Below are 22825 nucleotides of genomic sequence, written 5' to 3' on the forward strand. Positions count from 1 at the left end.
ATTCTCTCTGGAATCACTGGAGGCGGGTTGGGAGGAAGGGATGGCTCTCTGTTTTACTTTAATTATCCCCTACACAAACACTTTATACATTGAAGATGTGTGACCCGCAATGCATTGGGAATAAAACTATTAAGTAAACCACACTGCTTATAAGCAATACTCCAAACTACTACTGTCGGTGGGGAGAATTAATGTCACTATCCAGAAAGTCTTGTGACAAACTTTTTTGGAGACATCTACTTCAAAATCAATTTATTCAAAAGAGATTAACATGTTCACTCCCACCCCTGCCCTACATGCTCACACCGTCAGTGTGACAGGGAAGGTCCAGGGAAGAAGTGCTCCGAGATCACAGACAGTCTATCGCGGTGTGAGAGACCCACCTCGCAGTGAGGAAAACAGTGCGTTTTGTAGGAGCACAAGTCCACGGGTAATGTTCACGAAGGCTGCTATTCAGTGGATCTTTCAGCAAGTGCATACACAAAGATGATGACTTCCTATGAACAGTTACAAAATGTTCAGTCTTCTGACTAGGTCAAGAGAAAAAACAAAAACAAGAAAACAAACAAACAAAAACAAACAACAAAAAAACACATCCCAGGTTATATACATCTGTCTGCACTGGCAGGATGCTCCCAGTGAGGGGAACCCCAGCTTGGAAAGCTCCCAGCAGGCACTGCCAGGTAAGCAGCTCCTCTTAAAGAATGCAGTCTCTACTGGGTTGTTTAGCCTGTGTGTGCCACACGTTGATATTCTGCCCAAACAACAGCTGTTTTAACTGAAGTGGAATATTCCACGCAGCACTGATACAAAAGCAAAATACCTATTCTTTGTACATTTTCCTATCTGGAAAATATAGGCTTTCTCAATTCTATAAACGTAAAAAAAAAAAAATTACAGAAAATGTAAAGCCTATTGCACAAATTGGAAAGCCTGTTGATGTTGTGACATATTGTTACATTCAAATTATATAGAAAGTTCCCTGGCAATGCTCATTGCTGAGACCAGTTTGTTTCTGAAGAGACCACGTGTGTCTGGAGTTGGTTCCTGCTGGTGGGTTCATGGTCTCGCTGACTTCAAGAATGAAGCCATGGACCTTCATGGTGAGTGTTACAGCTCTTAAAAGATGGCATGGACCCAAGAAGTGAGCGGTAGCAAGGTTTATTGTGAAGAATGAAAGGACAAAGCCTCCACAGCGTGGAAGGGGATCTGAGTGGGTCGCTGCTGCTGGCTGGGGTGGCCAGTTTTTAATCCCTTATTGTCCCCACCCATGTTCCATTTCTAGCCTATCAGAGTGCCATTTTTTCAATCCTCCTCACAATTGACAACTTTTAGAATCCTGTTGATAGGTGCATTTGACAGAGCACTGATTGGTGAGTTTTACAATCCTCTTGTAAGACAGGAAAGTTCCCCAAGTCCCCACTGGACCCAGAAAGTCCAGCTGGCCGCATCTTTCACATGGACCTTGGCAAACCCTCAGCTGAGCTTAAGAGAGGTGATGGGCGTCTCAGGTTGGGCTCTACACCCAGGGTTATCCTGGAGGCAGCTCCTGCGGGCTCCAAGCACCAATTGTTAAATGCACAGGAATTCTATGAGGAAGTTGCTAAACTGTTTATAGCTTGAAATCAGCTGTGGCCGGAATCTTTACACCACAGAAATCAGCAAATGCTGCAAATCAGGGTTGTTGTTTAAATTCAGAAAGCCTGTTTACACCACCATGCCTCATTCCAGGAGGAGGAGTGTAAAAGGTGGAGAATTATTACAGGATGATTACACGGCTCAGAGGGGTAAGAGATGCTATCCAGAATGCAACAGCATACTGTACCAGGAACATTATTTAAAGCTGCCTGGTAACATGTTTCGGTCTCTGAATTTGATTGGATTATTAAAGGTTCCCATCCTGCATGTTTTTATAATTATTATTTCAAATTACAGTAATAATTTCAGCCTAAGAATTAGCTAGCCAACGTTTGGTCTCCTTCTATGTCAGAAAACCTTTCCATGTCTGGTTACCATGCTTTCAAAGGACATCTAGTGGACAGGCAGCAAAAAGAAGCAGGCCAGGAAATTGCTTACATGTAATTAGAAGAGAAAGTTGTCAGCAACCTTGTCGGAAGTCCTAGTCACCTTCCAACTAGTTCTGACTCAGCAAGCCACTCAGGAGTGCACCCACCAAATCCAGCGGAAGGCCCGGTAGGTAGTGAGGGAAGGTGCCAGCCTAGCGGGTAGCTCCTCAGCTGAGATGTGAGTCAGTGAAACACGGAAATATGCTCCCCTGACTCAGCCATACTGTGCTATGGTAAAAATCCAAGGGGCTAAGAGCAAAGCGTGATTTTTCACAGAGAGAAAATATTGACACAAGAGCACATGTAGGAATTTTTCCATTTATCTCACAAATTATGCTGATCTAATTGACCCAGGCATCAAAAAGCCAGTACTCACAGGAAAGTTGCAGCCAATAACATAAAGGAGTGACTAAGATAGATTTGCAAATATCAGAATGTCAAGAAGGATGCCAGGCCTGAAGACTCAGAAGAAGATGTAGAATAATTATCTGAGCAAGAGAGATGCATCGGAGACTTAGTGAAGGGCACAGGGGCCTTGAGTTACAATCCAAGGGCAAATGCCAGAAGGGTTAGCATCGTCATTCAAGTAAGTTTATTCCAGGCAGAAATTTCTACATACCAAGTAATGCCTGAGGGAATGGTCCAAACTTACTCTGGGGGGGGGGGGGGGAAATAAGTAGTTTTTGTTTAGGTGCAAAGCAAAGACGCAGTAATAAACTGAAGCAAAACGTACAAGTCCAGGTGTGAACGAAAGGACTGGAGAAGACCCAGCCTGGAGCGTGGCCCTGAGCCAGCCGGCAGCTGCTTGGGAAGGCGTTGCGCTGCGGCTGATGAAGAATCAGACTTTGACTGCAAACGCTACCTCTTACCATAGCCTTCCCTGATGCTGGCCTCTGATGGTTCTGATCTTTGCTGCCAGAGCTGCCCTGAGTTTTCTCTCTGCTTTTTACATTTCCTTGGATATTTTAAAGAAAATGTTAAAAAAAAAAAAAAAAGAGGCTATATCCTGTTCTAAAATATTTTCAGGAAGTCCACTACAAATTGCATTTGTAAAGAAATAATAAGTGCATTCAAAGGACTAGGCATGGATTTATATTCAGCCCACAGCCTAGCAGAGCCAATAAAACCAAAGTCAAGTCCCAGTTTCAGGTGGAGACCTCTCAAGTCACGACATCCCTTTTAAAGATGTTAGGTTTATTTACATATAGGAGGTGGATGGAAAAACAGGGTTTGTGGATATTACTATTTTTGTTCCACGAGGGAACAGTTTTATATTCCTTGACTACCAAACAACTGGGCTAAAAGCTTGAAATTAGCAATCCTTGCCATAAAGACAGAAGGATATTACGCTGAAATGGAGGAGAGATAGTATTTCATTAATTCAACAAATTATTTTGGAACAATGTTTTGAAAAAGCCACACTGTCAGATACTAGAATATGTAAATGAATGAGACATATTTACCACTCTCCCGGGACTGAGGGACTGCTGAGGAAGACATGTGGAAAGGTTGTTACAATCCAGGTCAGTGAGATTTCATGTGAGTAATGCACGTAAGGATCCCATGAAATGCGGAGTTACCGAATGCACATGACGTTCTCATGTTGGCAGGCTAGCTTACTGATGTGCAGAGTTGGCTAGTCATCAGAAGTGGAGAAAATCAACTGTGTACTAATTCATTCGGATGAAACACAATAAAAGGAACTCTTTTTCTGTTTTTGTTTTTTGAGACAGAGTCTCGCTCTGTCGCCCAGGCTGGAGTGCGGTGGCGTGATCTCGGCTCACTGCAACCTCTGCCTCCCGGGTTCAAGCGATTCTCCTGCCTCAGCCTCCTGAGTAGTTGGGATTACAGGCACATGCCACCACACCTGGCTAATTTTTGTATTTTTAGTAGAGACGGGGTTTCACCATGTTGGTCAGACTGGTCTTGATCTCCTGACCTCGTGATCCTCCCACCTCAGCCTCCCAAAGTGCTGGGATTACAGGCTCGACACACTGCACCCAACAAAAGGAACTCTTAAAAGTTCATTAACAAAAAGCATCATGGAAAGGCAAAGGGGAACTTCATACGGTCTGTAGAATTGGGAACGGAGTCCTGGGGAAAATGATATTTTTGTTGTCAAAATAGGAGTTGGCCAGACAGGGAGGACAAAAAAATTGTAAGGTGGTCAGAAATGGCACAGCAAGTGGAGGACCATGGGCAGTTCTGTGTTGCTGGATCATGATGTGCAAGGCACAGCTGACAATGGCAGGTTGGAGAGGGAGGACCCTGTATGTGCTGGTAGCATACTTGGATTTCTTTCTTTCTTTTTTTTCTTTCTTTCTTTCTTTTTTTTTTTTTTTTTTTTTTTTTAAGATTCACTCTTGTTGCCCAGGCTAGAGTCCAATGGTGTGATCTTGGCTCACTGCAACCCCTGCCTCCCAGGTTCAACTGATTCTCCTGCTTCAGTCTCCTGAGTAGCTGGAATTACAGGTGCATGCCTCCAAGCCCAGCTAATTTTGTATTTTTAGTAGAGACGGGGTTTCTCCATGTTGGTCAGGCTGATCTTGAGCTCCTGACCTCATGTGATTCACCCCCTGTCAGCCTCCCAAAGTGCTGGGATTACAGGCATGAGCCACCGTGCCTGGCCCTGGATTTCTTATGTGGGCCATGGCAAGGCACTAAAAGGGACTAGGCCAGACAAATTTCCATTTAAAGGTGAGTGCCCGGACCCCAGTGTGGAGGACAGATTTAAGAAGGACAAGACTTGAGACTAGAGATGATTTTGGAGGCTACTGAGTTATTTAGGTGCAAGTGAGGGTTTGGACTGAAGCAGTAGGAGTAGACGGGGAAAAGCAGAGCAGGCTGAAGAAATATTTATGAAGGGAAATTGGCAAGGCCTCCAAGGGTAGAGAAGGTGATGGAAAATACAGAACTTCTGGGTTTTGATAATTGGTGATAGTCCCCACCAGCCACAGCAAAGTACAGAAAAGGTAGAGGCTATAGCTAAAGAGGTAGGTGATGATGTCACTGGAGACACCAGAGGAATACTGATGATGCCCCGGAGGCATTTAGGTCCTTGTCTCTGTAGCCTGGGGAAGGGCGTAACTGGAGCGCAGGATTGGAGACTCAGAGGAAGTGGGCAAAGAATCCAAAAAGTGCTCATGACATTAATTAAGGGGAGTGTGTGGAGGAGATAAGCAGGGAGCCAAGAATTTAAGGTCTGAGCCAAGAAAAAGAAAGGAAGCTACGGAAAAGCTATAGGGATACCTCTAAAGTTCAGGCACAGGCATTTGGGGTGATGGGGGCTGCTGTCCTCAACTTCCTTGAAGAAGTAGGAGGCAGAGTGGCCTGCTAGCACAGATGAGGGGTGGCTTGAGGAGAAAAACAAAAGTCTTAAATAGATACAATTCTTAATTTAAAAACAAATTTAAAAAGAAAAAAAAAAGAAAATTCTCACCAAAGACAATTAGGAGAATAAAGTGAGGCCAGCTGAATGCTGATAACATGCATTTTCAGTGGCGCAATTCCGCCATGCTCTGTATTAATCCTTTTCCCAAGCTGGTCATCAGTTACCAGGGTTGGAAGAGAGAAGCCTGACCTGAGCACACACACCACTAGATTCTATTGGGCTGTGTGAGGAGAGGCAGGACGGTGGGGAGTGAGGGGAGTGGCTGGGTTCAATGTGGGTGCGGAAGGACTCGAGGCCAGGCCAGACCTGACAGAGTGTGCTGTGACTTAGAGTCACGGTACTTAATTGGCTGTGTTTGTCAAAGGTATTTCCCTCCTTCCTCCTCATCTTTTACCTCTCCAACTTCTGTAAATTGTCCTTAGCTGTTTCATGGCTAAGAGCTTTCTAATACTTATTTCATTACCTTTATCCCATGATAATTTTCCTTTTATCTGGGGTTCTCTCCCAAACACTAAGTTGCTTGATACATGAACAACAACTCCATTCTATCTTGCTCACCAAAAATGTTTCTGAAGTCGTTAATGTGTTCCACCCCATAGAGCCAAATTAAGAATGTTAAAAAGTCTTCTAGCCATTTATCCCACGTTATCTTAATTCAAGCCATTTCATGTTTTATGAGCTCGGTTACACAACACGTCACCGTCTAATTGGCTTAACTCCTCTTCTGAAAGAAAATTGAAAAATTTTCTTTGAGGTTGGGACCACCTCTTGGGTCTTAGTTCTTAGACTCAAATGTGAGTGAAGTTCAGAAGAGTGAACTTCACTAGGCGGGGAGTAAGCCAAGTTCAGAGTGCAAAGGGTGACTGGGGAAACAGCCTAGAGTCTTGAGATTTCCGATTCCTGGGCATAAATGAATGACTTTGCAGACCTTCATCCCAAGGTGGTGACTTATGCCCTTGCATCTGCCTTTGCATGTGAGAAAAGGCCTGGGTTGGGGAGAAGTTCTGTCCTGAAATGTTCCCTCAATAATTCAGAAACTCACCAAAGGGAGGATAGTTTAAAACGTGCATATTTGCCAATATGTGTAAACTTTCCAGTCATGACCAGCTCGATGTGAACGAGTCTGAGATGAGAGCTACCTCTCCCTAACTGCGTTGGCCATCACGTCACAGATGGGCAGGGCTCGCAGTGGGCATTCGTTGTTCTTCTGTCAGTACAGTCCCATGGTTCACTGTTTTTCTAAAAGTGAGTTTGGACCTGTGAGGGAAGAAAGTGAATCATCAGAAGCTAAAGTGTCTGTAGCTCTGTGGTGTTCAGCGCTCTGGCGCAGCCTGGGTTGTGAAGTGTTCTCACACTCTCTCCCACCCTCAGTGTGCATGGGACAGGGAACCCCACATAGCTGCCTTTGTCCTGTTGGGGGCCCACGGGCACTGTGTCAAAATTAGCAATAGTAGCACACTGCCTTTCTCTGCCCACAATACTTCTGTCCTCCTGATGTTTCCTTCCCTTGCCCTTCTGCTAACCTTGGGCAGTTTTTGGCCTGGGTCCCTTCTTGTGTCTTGACTGGCATTTCAGTGGTTAGTCCCCACATTGATACACGGTGCCTGCCTAGAGCTGGCCATGCCTCCTTTTGACTGGTTCTCCCCTGAAGCCTGTGTTGCCCTGGCCAGTCTTGGTCAAGACATACAGGCCTTGATGAGGCAAACTATCCAGATCTTCTCTGGGTTAATAGTTCATGTGTTCATTTTATAGACATTAATTGGTGGGACACCAGCTTGATGCCAAGCTCTGCATTAGGCCTGGAGATAGCAAGATACATAGACAATGGTCTCTGTCTTGGAAGGTCTTTGAGGTACCCACATTGCAGTGACAATAACCCATATTTGCACTTGTGAGAGCAGTCTGATTATTCTGGAGCTAGCAGCTGATATCTTTTTTGATGTCCCAGCACATAATATCTTGTGATTTTAGGCATCCTGCAAATACAAACTTAGAGGCTGCCAACAGGATTTCTTCAACATCTGTGAAACCCAGTGCACTGATGGAGGCAAGGAAGTTAGCACAAAGAAGATTGGAAATACATATTCCTATGCAATTGTGAGCTCCATCTCCTTGGCGGTCAGGACACCACGTAGCAATGGCAAGACTTGGGCATATGCCTCTGTTGAAGATGGAGGTAGAACTGCAGCTTTTAAAGAAAATAATCAGCTGTGAAAAACTGGGAAAAATAGAGCTTTTGAAATGCCACTCTGCCTTGCATAATTCTGGAATAAACAAAACAAAAAGTTTCCAGAACAATGTTTTGGCATGTGTCCTTAATAACCTTGTTTATGAAAAGCACTTGAGATATAACCTAGTGCCTAGAGTAAATGAAAGAGTAAATACATGTCTACTGGAGCTACTTTATGTGATACCACTGGCCAAGTCCATATCCTAATACCACAACACTGCTTCTATGAGAAAATTTAATTCTACTTCTATCGATTCAAATACAGCCCCTTTCTTGATGCATGTGTGTAAAAGAATATTCTCTGGCCCAACACGTCCTTTTTGAGACAGACCTCAGCAGGGACATGCGTCCTTGGCCCTGCCTTCCCTAGACAATGGGATCACTTTAACCGGATATCATTACCAATGAACAAACTTTAAAATAAGTGCTCACCCAGGTCTAATACAGGGCAGAGTGGTCATTTGGCATCCCTTGAAATGGGGATTCTTTGTCTTGGTCCAGTGCTTCTCTAGAGGAGAAGGCTGGGTGCTGCCTGAGACAGAAGGGAGAAAGGTGGTCCCTGTCAGTCGTTCTTGTCTTTCTCTAAAACAGGAGCCTTTGGGAACAGCCCTGCCTCCCTACAGACAGAATAGTGACCAGGTGTCACTCAAGCATGTTCACATTGATGGTCTAGCAAAGTGTTTTTTTCAATGACATCAGAACGTCCTGAAAGACTTGTGATGATCACGCTACACAAACATCTTACCAGCTTTCCATGATTATGGACTATTGCCCACGAACAGTTTGGTGGCCCAGGGGGTTGGCACCACAAGCTGCTTAATCCAGGACTGATGAGAAAATGATGTTCTGCTCAGAGATGAGGCTGAAAACAGACCCTCTGCTTTCTCTATGCCCTGGTGAGTCTCAGGTTACACCAGTAAATAACTCCTCTTCTTTATTAAAGAACCATGCAGAAGTAGCTCAGGAAATTACTGTTTAATCATGTAATACCCAGATTGCTCAAAGAGTAATCTAAAGAGAGAATTTTTATGGTGCATTTAATATTTTGGTATTTCAAGAACATGCTGCCTTGTGTATAGCAGAATGTCTGCAAACATTTGTGGACTCATTGATTATAGAATTAAGCTATTTACATTTTTAAAAGAAACATCAAGAATTAGGCTTACCACTACTTTAAAGGATACACATCAATGCTTTTCTGACTGTGAATAATTAAAATTTCTAGAAATTATCCTGCATCATTTTTAAAGGACATGCATAAGGAAATGCACTCTACAGTCAAAATATTAAAAATATCAATGCAAGGTGGAGATGGCAGGACAAACATTGCAAAAGAGGAAAGAAACGCAGGCCAGGGTCGCCCACCCACTCATCAGCTGGGGATACTGCTGTTGGGGAACATGATTTACCCATATTGACAAAATTCCTATTATTGTTGTTACTCTAGTTTTTATCCGCAAAATACACACCAGAGTCAATTGATAAGTGGAAAATAATACTTTTTTTCTGGAAACCCTAATCAGTATTTCTCAGTGTTTACAAAGAATCAAGGAAGAACAAGTGGCTTCAAATACAACAGAAAATATTTCATTCAATAAAAGCATTTGGAGGAAAATATTGCAGCATGGCCTTCCTGGCTTCAAAGTGTTCTCGGGAAGAAAATGCACATCCATCTGTGATGGCTTGACAAAACATGTCTGCCTGAGGAGGAAAAGAGGCCAAACTCATCCATCTCTTAAGGTTCCTCTAGTATTAAAGTGATCTTAATCCATTTTTAATTAGATTTGTATGAAAGTAGCTATCACATGGTTCCAAAGTTGTGACCAAGCACTCGCATCATAAACATCTTAATTTGCAAAGTACCAACCCTGGTTCTTGGAAAGCAGGGATATTGTGTCAACAGGATTGCCCAGTAGGTGGCCTGCAAATACAAACTTAGATGCTCCCAACAGGATCTCTTCAACATCTGCAAAACCCAGAAATTGTTTACAGCATGTATTATCTTTGTGTATGCACATTTGCCAGAGAGAGGATCAGTCTCAAAGAGGCCCCTGACGCTAAATCTGCCGCCCTTGGGAATTCTGTGACCAGCATTGTGCTCTATTTAATGGCCCCCAAACAAGGTAACCTCTTAAACCTCCCTCCCTCCCTCCCTCCCTCCTTTCCTTCCTTCCAAGATGGATTTTCACTCTTGTTGCCCAGATTGGAGTGCAATGGCATGATCTCAGCTCACTGTAACCTCTGCCTCCTGGGTTCGAGTGATTCTCCTGCTTCAGCCTCCCAAGTAGCTGAGTTTACAGGCATGTGCCACCACACTCAGCTAATTTTGTATTTTTAGTAGAGATGGGGTTTCACCGTGTTGGTCAGGCTGGTCTCAAACTCCCGAACTCAGGTGATCTGCCCTCCTTGGCCTCCCAAAGTGCTGGGATTACAGGCATGAGCCACCACGTCCGACCAACCTCTGTATCTTTCATTGCATTGAGAGGACCTCCTCTTCTTACTTCTGGGACTCACTAAATCCAAGAGTCCCTCTGAGGAGGATGCGTGTGTGCTGGGCTCCCACTCACCTCTGGGCCCAGCCTTTTGCATGGTTTCTGGAATTAAGGCCAAATAATATGTATCAAATTGAATGGATTTGATGACTCTCCTATCCCCCCATTATTTCCAAATGGTCCCACAGGAAATAATGTGGGACCATTTCCTCATTATTTAGGTCCCACTTACAAGTGAGAACATTTGGTATTTGGTTTTCTGTTCCTGTATTAATTTGCTAGGGATAATGGCCTCCAGCTCCATCCTTGTTCCTGCAAAGAACATGATCTTGTTCCTGCAAAGAACATGATCTTGTTCCTTTTTATAGCTGCATAGTATTCCATGGTATATATGTACCACATTTTCTTTATCCAGTCTACCATTTAGGTTGATTCCATGTCTTGCGATTGTGAACAGTGCAGCACTGAACATACGCATGTATGTGTCTTTATGATACAACGATTTATATTCCTTTGAGTATATACCCAGTAATGGGATTACTGGGTTGAATGGTAGTTCTGTTTTTTGGTCTTTGAGGAATTGCCACACCATCTTCCACAATGGTTGAACTAACTTACACTCCCACCAATATGTATAAGCATTCCTTTTTCTCCACAACCTTGCCAGCATCCATTATTTTTTGACTTTTTAGTAATAGCCATTCTTACTGGTGTTAGATGGTATCTCTTTGTGGTTTTGATTTGCATTTCTCAAATGATCTGTGACATTGAGCTTTTTTCATATGCTTATTGACCACATGTATATCCTCTTTTGAAAAGTGTCTGTTCATGTCCTTTGTCTACTTTTTAATGGGGGTGTTTTTTTTCTTCTTGTAAATTTGTTTAAGTTCCCTATAGATGATGCTGGATATTAGACCTTTGTTGGATGCATAGTTTGCAAAAATTTTCTTCTATTCTGTAGGTTGTCTGTTTACTCTGTTGACAGTTTCCTTTGCGGTGCAAAAGCTCTTTAGTTAAACTATGAAAGAGGTCCCATTTACCAACTTTTAATTTTGTTTCAATTGCTTGTGGCATCTTCATCATGAAATATTTGCCTGTTCCTATGTCCAGGATAGTATTGCCTAGGTTATCTTTCAGAGTTTTTCTACTTTGGGGTTTTACCTTTAAGTCTTTAATCCATCTGGAATTGATTTTTGTATATGGCATAAGAAATGGGTCTAGTTTCAATCTTCTGCATATGGCTAGCCAGTTATCCCAGCACCATGTATTGAATACAGAGTCCTTTCCCCATGGCTTGTTTTTTGTCAGGTTTGTTGAAGATCAGATGGTTGTAGGTGTGCAGCCTTATTTCTGGGTTCTCTATTCTTTTCCATTGGTGTATCTGCTTTTGTACTAGTACCATGTTGTTTTGGTTACTGTAGTCGTGTAGTATAGTCTGAAGTCGGGTAGCATGATGCCTCCAGTTTTGTTTGTTTGTTTTCTTAAGATTTCCTTGGCTACTAGGAAATGAGGAGCCCCTCTGCCCAGCTGCTGCCCATCTGGAAAGAGAGGAGGGCTTCTGCCCAGCCGCTGCCCCATCTAGGAAGTGAGGTGCGCTTCTGTCCAGGGCCACTGTCTGGGAAGTTGGAGCGCCTCTGCCCGGTCACTGCACCGTCTGGGAAGTGAGGAGCGCCTCTGCCCGGCCTCCGCACTGTCTGGGAAGTGAGGAGTTCCTCTGCTCCACCAACGCCCAGTGTGGGAAGTGAGGAGGGCCTCTGCCCCACTGCCCCACCTTCTGGGAAGTGAGGAACGCTTCTGCCTGGCCCCCGCACTGTCTGGGAAGTGAGGAGTTCCTCTGCCAGGCAGCCCCAGTCTCTGGGAAGTGAGGAGCACCTCTATCTGGGAAGTGAGGAGTGCCTCTGCCCTGCCACTGTGCAACCCTCCAAGTGTGAAGTGACAGCCTTGTATGTGGTCTTTCTGCCTTCCCCAAGTTTGCATTTTCAGTATTAAAGTTTACTTTTTAATTAAAAAAAAAAAAAAGTCCTTGGCTATTTGGGCTCTTTTTTGGTTCTATATGAATTTTAAAAATAAGTTTTGCTAGTTCTGTGAAGAATGTCATTGGTAATTTAACAGAAATAGCATTGAATCTGTAAATTGCTTTGGGCAGTATGGCCATTTTAATGATATTGATTCTTCCTATCCAAGAGCATGGAATGATTTTATATTTGTTTACATCATCTCTGATTTCTTTGAGCAGTGTTTTGTAAATTTCATTGTAGAGATCTTTCACCTCCCTAGTTAGCTGTATTCCTGGGTATTTTATTCTTTTTGTGGCAATTATGAATGAAATTGCATTCCTGACTTGGCTCTCGGTTTGACTGTTGTTGGGCTTACCAGTTTACGATTAGGAAAATTTCTGGAACTCCTTCTGTCTCTTCAAGTTCTTTGCACAGTAACTTTTCCTTAGGCTCCTTAATCTACCACTGAGGGAAATTTTAAGAAAATACAGAGTAGTGCAGAATTAAAATGGCCATCGATCCCACCTCAGCACAAAGGTTTGGCTTTGGGTTTGTAGTCTGCTTTTCTCTTCCTCAATTGTTTTGGCACAACTGGTTGAACAAATAAAGAGTTTTGGAGTGTGACATGATGAAATAGTGTTTTAACATGAAACTCTACGGCAACAATGTAATGCATTCACGGTAAGAGGCACAGTCAGAAGATGTGACTCTGCCAATGTTTGATATTTTACTAGTGTGTACAAACTAATTAAACTGATTGCACTATAAGTATGACTTGGTATTTCCATGTACTTTCTTCTGACAGAAAAGGTGTCAAATGTGGAGTCTGATCTTACATAAAGGCCTGTAATGACATTTACTTTCCTGACCTGCGTAGCCAAATTGAAATTTATACAGTTCTTCCTTGAAGCCAAAAGAAATATAGGTTGGAGTCAAAATTGCTTTTAGGACTCTGGCGTGAGAAGCCCAGGCTGAATTCATGAAGATGATGCATGTCCCAGGGGTGCTGCTCTTGCCTGTGGAAAAGGATCTCCTTGTCCAGAGCCCAGTTTGAGCCACAGGGAGATTGCAATGGGCATTGGACAACAAAGGACAGGGCTCTGATGTCTTCCAGTGAGAACAGCCATTTCTAGGACAGTAGGATTTTAACATCTGGACGTCTGTTTCTATAGAAATGCTGAGAAACAAGAGGCAGGGGGTGGGTGGCAGGCACTGGATCAAAATGATTTTAAGAATTTCAGTCAAGGAAAATACCAGCTAACTTGGGTCTCAGAAAATGAAGGGAGATTCAGGCATGATATTAAGGATCCAAGCAGCTCAGTTCCCGAAAAGAGCCAGCATTCTCCCTGGAGCTGCTGTACGCGCTGGGCCCTGGCCGGGCGTCTGTGTGGCACTAAGACCCCAGAAGAGGGTCTCCCTCCGTGGGGCGAGAACTGCTTGAAACAGGGGGTACACCAGATGCCTCGGCTCCAAAGGGAAAAAGACCTACAGGGTCCTCACATCACTCAGTGAAAAGCACTGTGAGGCCACCAATGGCTGTGGTTTCAGATGAGAACTGCAGGAAGAATTCTGAACTCAGGTGGAGAGAACACAAAACGTGTTGAACATGAAAACTCACGAGCACCAGAGGAAAGCAATGTCTGCCTTCTCCAGGTGCCACCATACCCCATGCGAGAGCGGATGTGCTCACTTAAGGGTTCTAAACTCCAACTTCACAAAAGCAACCTCAATCACCTTCAAGGGCATCTGGTGACATCTGAGATAACAGAATTGGGCTGTGTGGGTTACTGGACTCAATTTCAAGATTGTCTCAGAAATGTTCTTGAATGACACATTTCTGAATCAAGTTCCTGTGTGTATCTGTAAGAACTTATCAGGGCTGCAATATTTTGAGACTTGATGGTCAGGTGGCAACTCTCTCCTGCTCTTTGATGACTGAGATGGGGAAATGTCTGCAACAAAATGCGTGGGAATCCTCAATGTCCTCTCAAACCCTGGAACAGCACCAAGGCTCCTTTCACCCACTGCTCCTACTTCTATCCTCCATGGTCCTGCAGAGCAAGGCTGGCCCTCTTTCGGGTGACTGCCTTTAAGGTGGCTGCAGATGGTTGGCAGCATCTCCGAATTCTCTCTTCCTCCGTGTTTCCTCAAAGGACAGGATTTTGAGTCCTTCAACTGTCTTTGTTGCTTTTTTGTCCTTGAATGTGCCAGTCTATCAGAAAATATTTGGGCTTAGAATTTAACATTATATTCCTCAATAAACAATCATGAAAAACATCAGAGAGCCAGCCTGAAGTCTGCAGAGAAGTGCAGGCCCACCGTGTGCAGACATCTCTCCTGCTATAGCATGTGGTAGGCTCACATCTATAGAGCTCTAGAAACAGCATAGTACCAGAGAGTGACACTCATGTGTTCTCTGCTGACTAGAAACTGAATTCATAACTTAAAAATTGAGAGCAACCAAAATGACCTTTAATAGTTGAATGAATAAGCAAACTGCAGTACACTCAGACAACAAAATATTATCCATTGGTTTCAAAAAAGCTCTCACGCTACAAAAAGACATGGAGGAACCTTAAATGCATATGGCTAAGTAAAAGAAGTCAGCTTGAAAAGACTCCATACTATATGATTCTTACTGTATAGCACTCTGAAAAAAAAAAAAACCAAACCTATAAAAACAGTAAAAAGATCAGTGGTTTCCAGGTGTTGAGAGCTACAGGGAGGACCATACATACGTTAAGCACAGGGGATTTTTAGGGCAGTGAAAATATTCTGTATGATGCTAGATAATGGATGAGTGATATTAGCATATGTGAAAACTCAGTAAACTGTACAACACAAATTATACAACTATATAGCAAAAGGGTAAACCCTAATTTAAATTACAGATGTTGGCTAATAGGAGTGTACTAACATTGGTTGGTTTGTTGTAACAAAGGTACCACACCAACGCAAGGTGTTAATTTTTAAAAATAGCCAAAACCCAAAAAAAACCAACCCCCAAACAAAATCGAAAGTACTCTTCCCAATCTCTTCTACTGCATTCTCCTGTCAGGTTTGAACCCAAAAGGAGGCTTTGAGGCAGCCTGTCCCACTGCATTGCTTGCTGCCCCAGCAGGAGAGTTTCTGACCCTGATTCTGTTGCCTGACACGTGGCTGTTCTTTTGTACATACATGAGTACTTGCTAGCCAAATATTTGGTGAGCATGCTCTTTATTCATCCATATGCCATAAATATAAGTGAATGGAGCAATTTACTCAACAACTATTGGTTAAGTAACTGGTAGGAAGCAGGCATTGCTAGGTGTCATTGAACACAATGGCCAATAACCTCTGTCGTGGAGCTGAGACAGCGTGGCATCGTAATGAGGTATGCAGTGACAATACTGTTTGATTCACTGCATCATGGAAGCCTGTGACAGCAGGTGGAGCACGCAGATCTGAGTAGGATCCTACCTGACCAGTTACTAGCGAAGTCTTCTTGAGAGCTGACTTTACTTTCTGAGCTTTAGCGCTCTCTTCTGCAAGTCCGGGGTCATTACTTCCGTGAAGAACTTTTTTCAAGCTTGGAAAAGATAATGTATACAAACTCCAGCAGATCGGGTTTTTTGAGGAATTCTCAACTGTTTCTGTCTCTGTCCCTGTGTTTCCGTTTTACCCCTTCCACACACACACACACACACACACACACACATGCTCGCGTGCGCACGCGCACACACACACACACATATTTCCTTCTATAGTTTCCTATTTCCTATTTAAATGAATGCTACTGGTAAAAATGGAAATTTGCTCTTACATGCCATGCTGTGTTCCTAGGGTAACTTTTTAGTCTCTTAGTTGGTGACTGACGTGTTTTAAAATCTGTTCCAGAATTTTTAACACTCACTATAACAACATCGTAGATGGGAGAATGCAGCATATTTGGATTTCCCAATTCCAGTCTTCTACCACCCTGACGCAAATCCTGCGTGCGCAACCAGAGAAACTACTGTAATGCGACAGGGGCCCTTGATTTCTGTGAGGCTGCACCAGGCAGCTGAGGGAAGAAACTGAGCCTGGACAGACAGGGTCCTCCAGAGTTGGAAATGGGTGATGTAGCTTTGGTGGATAGGCAAGAAATTGTGAAATGTGAAATGCTGATGGGATTATCCTAAAATGACTGATCATTTTGCTCTGCCGGGGTGATGAGGAGTGAAGTGAGGAGCTAGGGTAATAGATCCCAGTGGTGCAAAGTGCAGGGTGACCTGGAATAAAAGACTGGGGAAGGCGAAGAGAAAGACTGTGCAGTTTAGTGAAATTTAAGTTTATTATTTCAGAGGTGGGATAATCACGGTGCTGGCTTAGCTTAGGGTGTGGCCAAGAGCACAGAGTACTCAAATAGCATGGAAGTGAAGATTGCCTCTTATACGAGAATGTTTTTAGAAAAATAATAACAAGGGATAAGTATCTGTACCTGATATCAAAACATACTACAGCATCATGTTGAAAGCAAAGAATTATAAATGAAAAATATAAAAACATATGAATGCAAATGCGTAGAGAGCCCAGAAATTGACCTAGATTAGTGTAGGATTAATATAACCTTGCAAAAACAGCAAAACATCATAAATGATATTAGGTTAATGATACAGCGTTGTGGAAAAGAAATAAACATACAACTACATTCAGAAGTTTCCAAGTATATAAAACAACAAGATATGAAGGAAATTATAGATGGGCCAGCAAAAAGGTGAACTTTAAAGTGTTGATAACATTCTAAGAATTAAAGCAATATAAGATACAAGAGAAAAATAACAGATACAATTACATAAAAATATAAATTTTTCTAAGTAAAATAAAGGATAATATAAAAATTAGAGAAGAAGATTGGGTAAGACATACAAGTAGAATGCAGACATGTAATGAGGCAAGTGGTATAAACAAATACAGCCCTCATGGAAAGTTAAAAGGCTATGAAAATGTTTATATGACTTGGACCAGTATTCTAACTCCAAAGGATTTATTCTAAGCAAACAGTGGAAAGGAAAAAAAGTGAAGTCCATTGAAGTATTGATTGTAACATCATCTGTAACTGTAAAATAATTTTTTTAAAAAGTAACAATAAGGAAATGGTTAAGGAAATTAGGACATAGTAGCTAAATGACATATTTAGCTATTAAAATAGTAATTTAAAAATATGAAATTGTACAATAAAATATTTGAGAGAAAAATTTAAGGCTATGGGTATAATTATTTATATGATGACAGACATGAAAATAATAGACTAAAATGTAGAGTAATTACTTCGTGAGTTAGGGTTATGGATGACTTTTTTCCTACAATTTTATTTAAGAGTTTAAAACATTGTTTTATAAGAAAAGTATGAGAGCATGAAGCAGATGGCATGGGCAGGAAAGAAAGCTGAGCCGGCTCCAGGTCTCACTGAAACCAGGATGGCAAGGCACCCAGATGAGGCACAGGCTGAAAAACGTCTAGACTGAGTCTGAGGCTCAAAGACCATTTCCTAAACACCGAATTCTCTAACTAACACTAAAGTTAATTTGTGTTACTCACAGGAGGTGGGTTTGCTCTAGGGTGCAGAGACTGGGGACTGGAGGAAGGAACACTGGAGAAGAGTTGTTCTTGGTTTTGAATCTGACAGACTGTCCATGTCCTAACCACACACACACACACACACACACACACACACACACACGGTAGCTACTGGGGGCCATGGATGTGCTAATGTGAAAATTATTACACAATGAATATGTGTATCAAATTATCACATCTTAGGCCTTGATTGTAACCGCCTTTTAAGTAGTTCGTTGGCTGAACTGGGTTTCTTTGCTATCTGAGCCATTAATGTCACAGAAGTCTGGCAGGGGTGCAGAGTGCATGAGGGCCCTCTTCTGCCGTGGGTCCATGCTGGGGCAGTATAGCCCACAGTTGCCAAGAAGGTGAACTTCTCGGCAGCAAGGCCATGCTGAATGGCTAAGGGCAGTTTGGTTGGAAGTCCTCTCTGCTGGGCTTTTCCCAAGGAAGGGGAGTGAAAGCACAATCTTCAGCATCTGCGTTGCAGGATAAAAGCTGCCAAGGGGAAGAGCATTTCGACAGGAAGAGGGATTGCGCGCCATAGAAATTGCACTCTGGAGTAAGGCAATGAAAAGTAGATAAAGTCTGTACTTTTGCCAAATGTTCAGTATTAGTTCTCTTCTGGGGTGATACTTAAAATATTCAAGTGGTTAGGACCTAACCATTCTGAATTAAACCATTCTGAATTCTGTAGCTGCTGGAAAGGGGGACAGTGACAGGGCACTAGGAAGGTGGTGGGCTTGGAGCAGTGGCCACTTCCCAAGCAGTCGGAAACATCTCAATATTTTAACAAGAAGCAAGGTCATCTCAGTGCTTATTAACCAATTACCAGCCTTGGTCCTTCCTCTTCTCTTCTTGGTGATCGCAGCCTCTATTTGTTCTTTCTTTGCCTTCACCAGCTGAGCACAATTCCCTCTCCCTCTGATCATGAGTCACGTCATGCCATGCACTTCCTGTGCTGAGTGGATGTGTGTGTAATAGGGACTGGGATCCCACATGTGGACTTACTGGTTAGGTGACATGAGGGCAAGTGAGCAGTGATGCAATAGCCAAAGTAAGACCCACCATCACAAGGAGGCCACGGTCTGTTCCTGCTGTGGGCAGAAGGCCAGAGGGTGCCATGGTGGCCAAACAGTGTCGACAGGGATGTTCCCAATGGGAAGTGTGCTCCGTGACAGGCATGGGTGCAGGCACCCTTACAAACCACGTACCCCCAGATCACAGTGAAACCTCATTTTGGTTTCATTCCTAGTCAGGCATGTGAGTGCTAGAGTCAGATGCTTTGGGCTGCAGTATTGGCTCCCCAAGTAACTGCCTGAGTGCCGTTTGATTATCTCGTCACTCTGAACCAACAGCTCTAAAATGAGAACAGCAATTGTACCTACTGCTGTAGGTTACTGTGGAGGTTAAATGAGTTAGTGTTTGCAGAGTGCTTGGGGCATAGTAAGGACTCAGTAAAGATCTCATTGTTATTATTGCATTCCTCCTGTTCTATGCTGCAATTGCTGAGACTAGCTTGACTCCTTCACCCCAATCCTGTCTCTCAATTATACTCACATCTAGATCTTTAAAGTGGTCTACTTCGTGCTAAGACAGTTTCTCAGTCTTTTTGACCAATGCATACTTCTGATGAACATAAAAATGGTATGTCTAGTTCTCCAAGGAGATTTTGACCTACTTTTCTGTGGGACTTGCCCCTACCACCCCTCTCCTCAACTCCAGTCATCCCTTGGTGGATAATCAGGGGTGAGCATAGTTTAGTTTTTAATGACAAAATAATCACTTATTCAATTTGACTATGTCCACAAATTCCCAAGTACATGAATAATTTGTCCAATATTGGCTGTTAGTCTTCCAAAGGGACGTTAGAGAACACCTCCACAAATGCACAGAGATTTGAAGAGATGGACCTCCATTTATGACCTGCATGATGAAGGCTGTGATAGACTCCAACTTCAGAGGACTGTGTTAGGATAGACTCCAACTTCAGAGGACTGTGTTAGGGGAGGAGGTCAGGATTAATAAACCCAAGAGGAGAGACGATGGGGTGCTGCACCAAAAAGATGTAAACAAAGCCCAACCTCAGATCTAGATTTGTTCCAGGAATAATCCCCAGAGTCTGGATCCAAAAAAGAAAGAAGAGCAGAAGCAGCAGGTGAAGAATAAGCAGAAAGTGGAGCCTGGAACAGTGCTTTTGCCTGGGGCTGGCTTTCACAGGGAAGCCTTGCAGGGGCCCATGACAGCATAGCAGGCCTTGAATAACCAGGGACCAACCACAGGGGATAGTGATCTGACAAGAGTTAACTTCCAGAAATTCTCAAACCCAGCTGTGGATTGTGTGCCCATGATGGCACTTTAAAAGACCACAACAAAATCACTATTTGACAAATACCACAGGAACAGCTATTGCAGGCAAAAGTTATCAACAGGTGTTAAAACCAGCTGGGTGGGAGGGAAGTATAATGAGAAACAGGACATTTGCTTAGTTTCAGTGTAGCTCTCTACAAGACACTTTATAATTGCAACGGGAAAAATAGTAAATGTTATGGTCGAGAAACCTGCCATATACTACCTTAACCAAGGCATCAAAGTGTAAGATCACACACATGCTGATACGATGCCTTTAGAAGGCACAATAGTCATGTTGTGGGAGACTGAGACATGACAACTAAATGCCACTTGTGGTCCTGGTCTGGATCCTGACAAAGGACATTAGTGGGGCACTGCAAGTTGAACAAGGTGTGTGGATGCATTTCTAGTATTCTAGCAATTTGAGTTCCCGACTTTGATGATTATACTACAGTTATTTAGGATAGCAACATTTTGGGAAGGTACGAAAGGGTATATGGGAATTTTTTGTAGTACTTTTGTAATTTTTTTGTTGTCCAAATTTATTTATTTATTTATTTGAGATGGAGTGTGTCTCTGTCGCCCAGGCTGGAGTGCAGTGGCGCGATCTCGGCTCACTGCAAGCTCCGCCTCCAGGGTTCACGCCATTCTCCTGCCTCAGCCTCCCGAGTAGCTGGGACTACAGGCGCCCACTATCACACCCAGCTAATTTTTTTTTTTTTTGTATTTTTAGTAGAGACGGGGTTTCACCGTGTTAGCAAGGATGGTCTCGATCTCCTGACCTTGTGATCCGCCCGCCTCGGCCTCCCAAAGTGCTGGGATTACAGGCGTGAGCCACCGCGCCCGGCCCCAAAATTATTTAAAAATAAAATGTTAAAAATAAAGAATAATTTTTAAAAAGACAAAAACAGACCTCAGCAGTGGAAATAATATTAAGCAATTTCCAGGCTCACCATAGTTACCTAATGGAGGCAGTGGTGGAAATTCCCATTCACCACGGTGCCACAGAGGGAAAGAGGCTGGGACCCAGTCAGTAGCATGCAGAAGCCTTGTGCTCCAAAATCAAAGATCCTGACTAACCTGGAAAGGGCTGCTACCTGTCCAGCCCAGCTCCATGCTAGAATGCAGATGGGATGGCTCAAGTTTATGCAGTCCCGGGGTTGAAGCCACATGCAGAGAACGAGGCTTCAGAAACCTGGGAGGCGAGTCGCCCTCTCAGAGGATGCTGTGTGGCTGTCACAAAGGGCCCAAGCTGCCTGTATGCAGGCTGCCTTCACATGCAAGGAAAAGAGACTCCTACCTTCTTTAAGCTATTGCTAGCTGAAATCTTTCTATTAGTTGCAGCTACTCCTCTGTTGCCATCTTGTCCTTGCTCAAAGACACTGCAGAAAACTACACTCCCTCTACCACCCAGGAGCCCCATTCTGAGTGGCGACATGTATACTCCATTCCCTGACCTCACAGGCACCACTCATGTCATCTCCATTCCACACGACAACCCCCAAAGGCCATGAGGCCGGGTGCATGGGAAGCGAGGTGCACCTGGCCTTCCTGGAGGTGCAGTGGTCACATGCAAAGTCCTGTGGCAGACAAGGAGAGGCTGTGTACGGCCTTGGAGGCCCTGCAGCACGTCCATCCCATCCGTGGACACCTCCTCCTCCCAATCTTGCACCTGTATCCTGTGCTCTTGGCACACTATGCACTTGTACTTCCCTGTGTTCTGCCTGTTCTCTGATGCCTCTGAGCCTTTGACATACAATACAGCTTCTTCTGATAGGAACATCCTCTATTCCACCTTTTCACCTGTGCCACCTATTTTATTCTTAAGGTCTCTGTTTAAATATCATCTCTTCCAAAAAGCCTTCCCTGACCTCGGAAGATGGGTTAGGTGGCACTCTGGTGCGTGAATATTTTCACTTCGTCTTTCTCCATCACAGCATCCACCACATCACATCACGATCACTCACTGATTGGTCCATGTGGACTATGGAGCAAAGACAGTATATCCCCGGAACCTAATACAATACCTGGAATATAGTATGACTTCAATAACTAATTGATCAATGGGTCAATGGCAGACTTTATGAAGTCACACGATGATGACTTATCCCAGTGATGTGATATTGGACAGCCCGTAACACCTCTAATTTCTCAAAGTTGCAACTATTGCTAGCTTTTGTGAGACCACCCAGACCCCCACTGAGCCCAGCTGCAGCACTGTTTCATAGCAACGGATTCACTGGACCATATCCTGAAGTAGGGGTGAGATTGGAAATGGGAAGGCTTTCCCATGAGCCATTGATTTCGTTAATCGCATCCTCACTACTTCCATCATCCACTAGAACAAGAAAGTCATCTGTGCTGCTGTCTCCAATTCAAGCTGGGAAGAAAAAGGAGTAAGTGTTTCACATCATAAAGAGAAACAAAGGAAAAATAACAATGCTTTAAAAGAGGTTGACGATTTCAACACCTCCAATCCACTCTCATTCACTCAGTACTTTACTTAGTAAAGTAAAACAAAAAAATGTCCCATTAAAGAAGCACACAAAACATTTGCATTTGAATGAGTAAAATTCCAAAACCCTGGTAATGTAAAGCAGCAGCTGTGGTGTGGGAGAAAAGAAGTTTTGGACTAGGAGATCTAGGCCTGGCTCTGCTTCCAGTAGCTCGGTGACTTTTCCAACTCAGCCAGTCTGGACTTGGGTTTCCTCTTTAGTACA

At 43.4% G+C, this 22825-nt stretch overlaps 1 long non-coding RNA gene across 1 annotated transcript in view; it reads right to left on the reverse strand.

Annotated features, from left to right (window-relative positions):
- Nucleotides 1-229: 229 nt before the first annotated feature.
- Nucleotides 230-22825, reverse strand: part of LOC119620636 (uncharacterized) — a 43056-nt gene continuing 20460 nt past the window's right edge. Inside the window, exons 2-3 of the long non-coding RNA XR_005237186.2 lie at nucleotides 21068-21185; nucleotides 230-530 (exon numbers count right to left, since the gene is read on the reverse strand). This is a non-coding gene — a long non-coding RNA (uncharacterized lncRNA). The remainder of the gene's footprint in view (nucleotides 531-21067; nucleotides 21186-22825) is intronic.

The sequence above is a fragment of the Chlorocebus sabaeus genome, chromosome 21 (assembly GCF_047675955.1).
Source record: "Chlorocebus sabaeus isolate Y175 chromosome 21, mChlSab1.0.hap1, whole genome shotgun sequence".
In the NCBI taxonomy this organism is placed as follows: domain Eukaryota; kingdom Metazoa; phylum Chordata; class Mammalia; order Primates; family Cercopithecidae; genus Chlorocebus; species Chlorocebus sabaeus.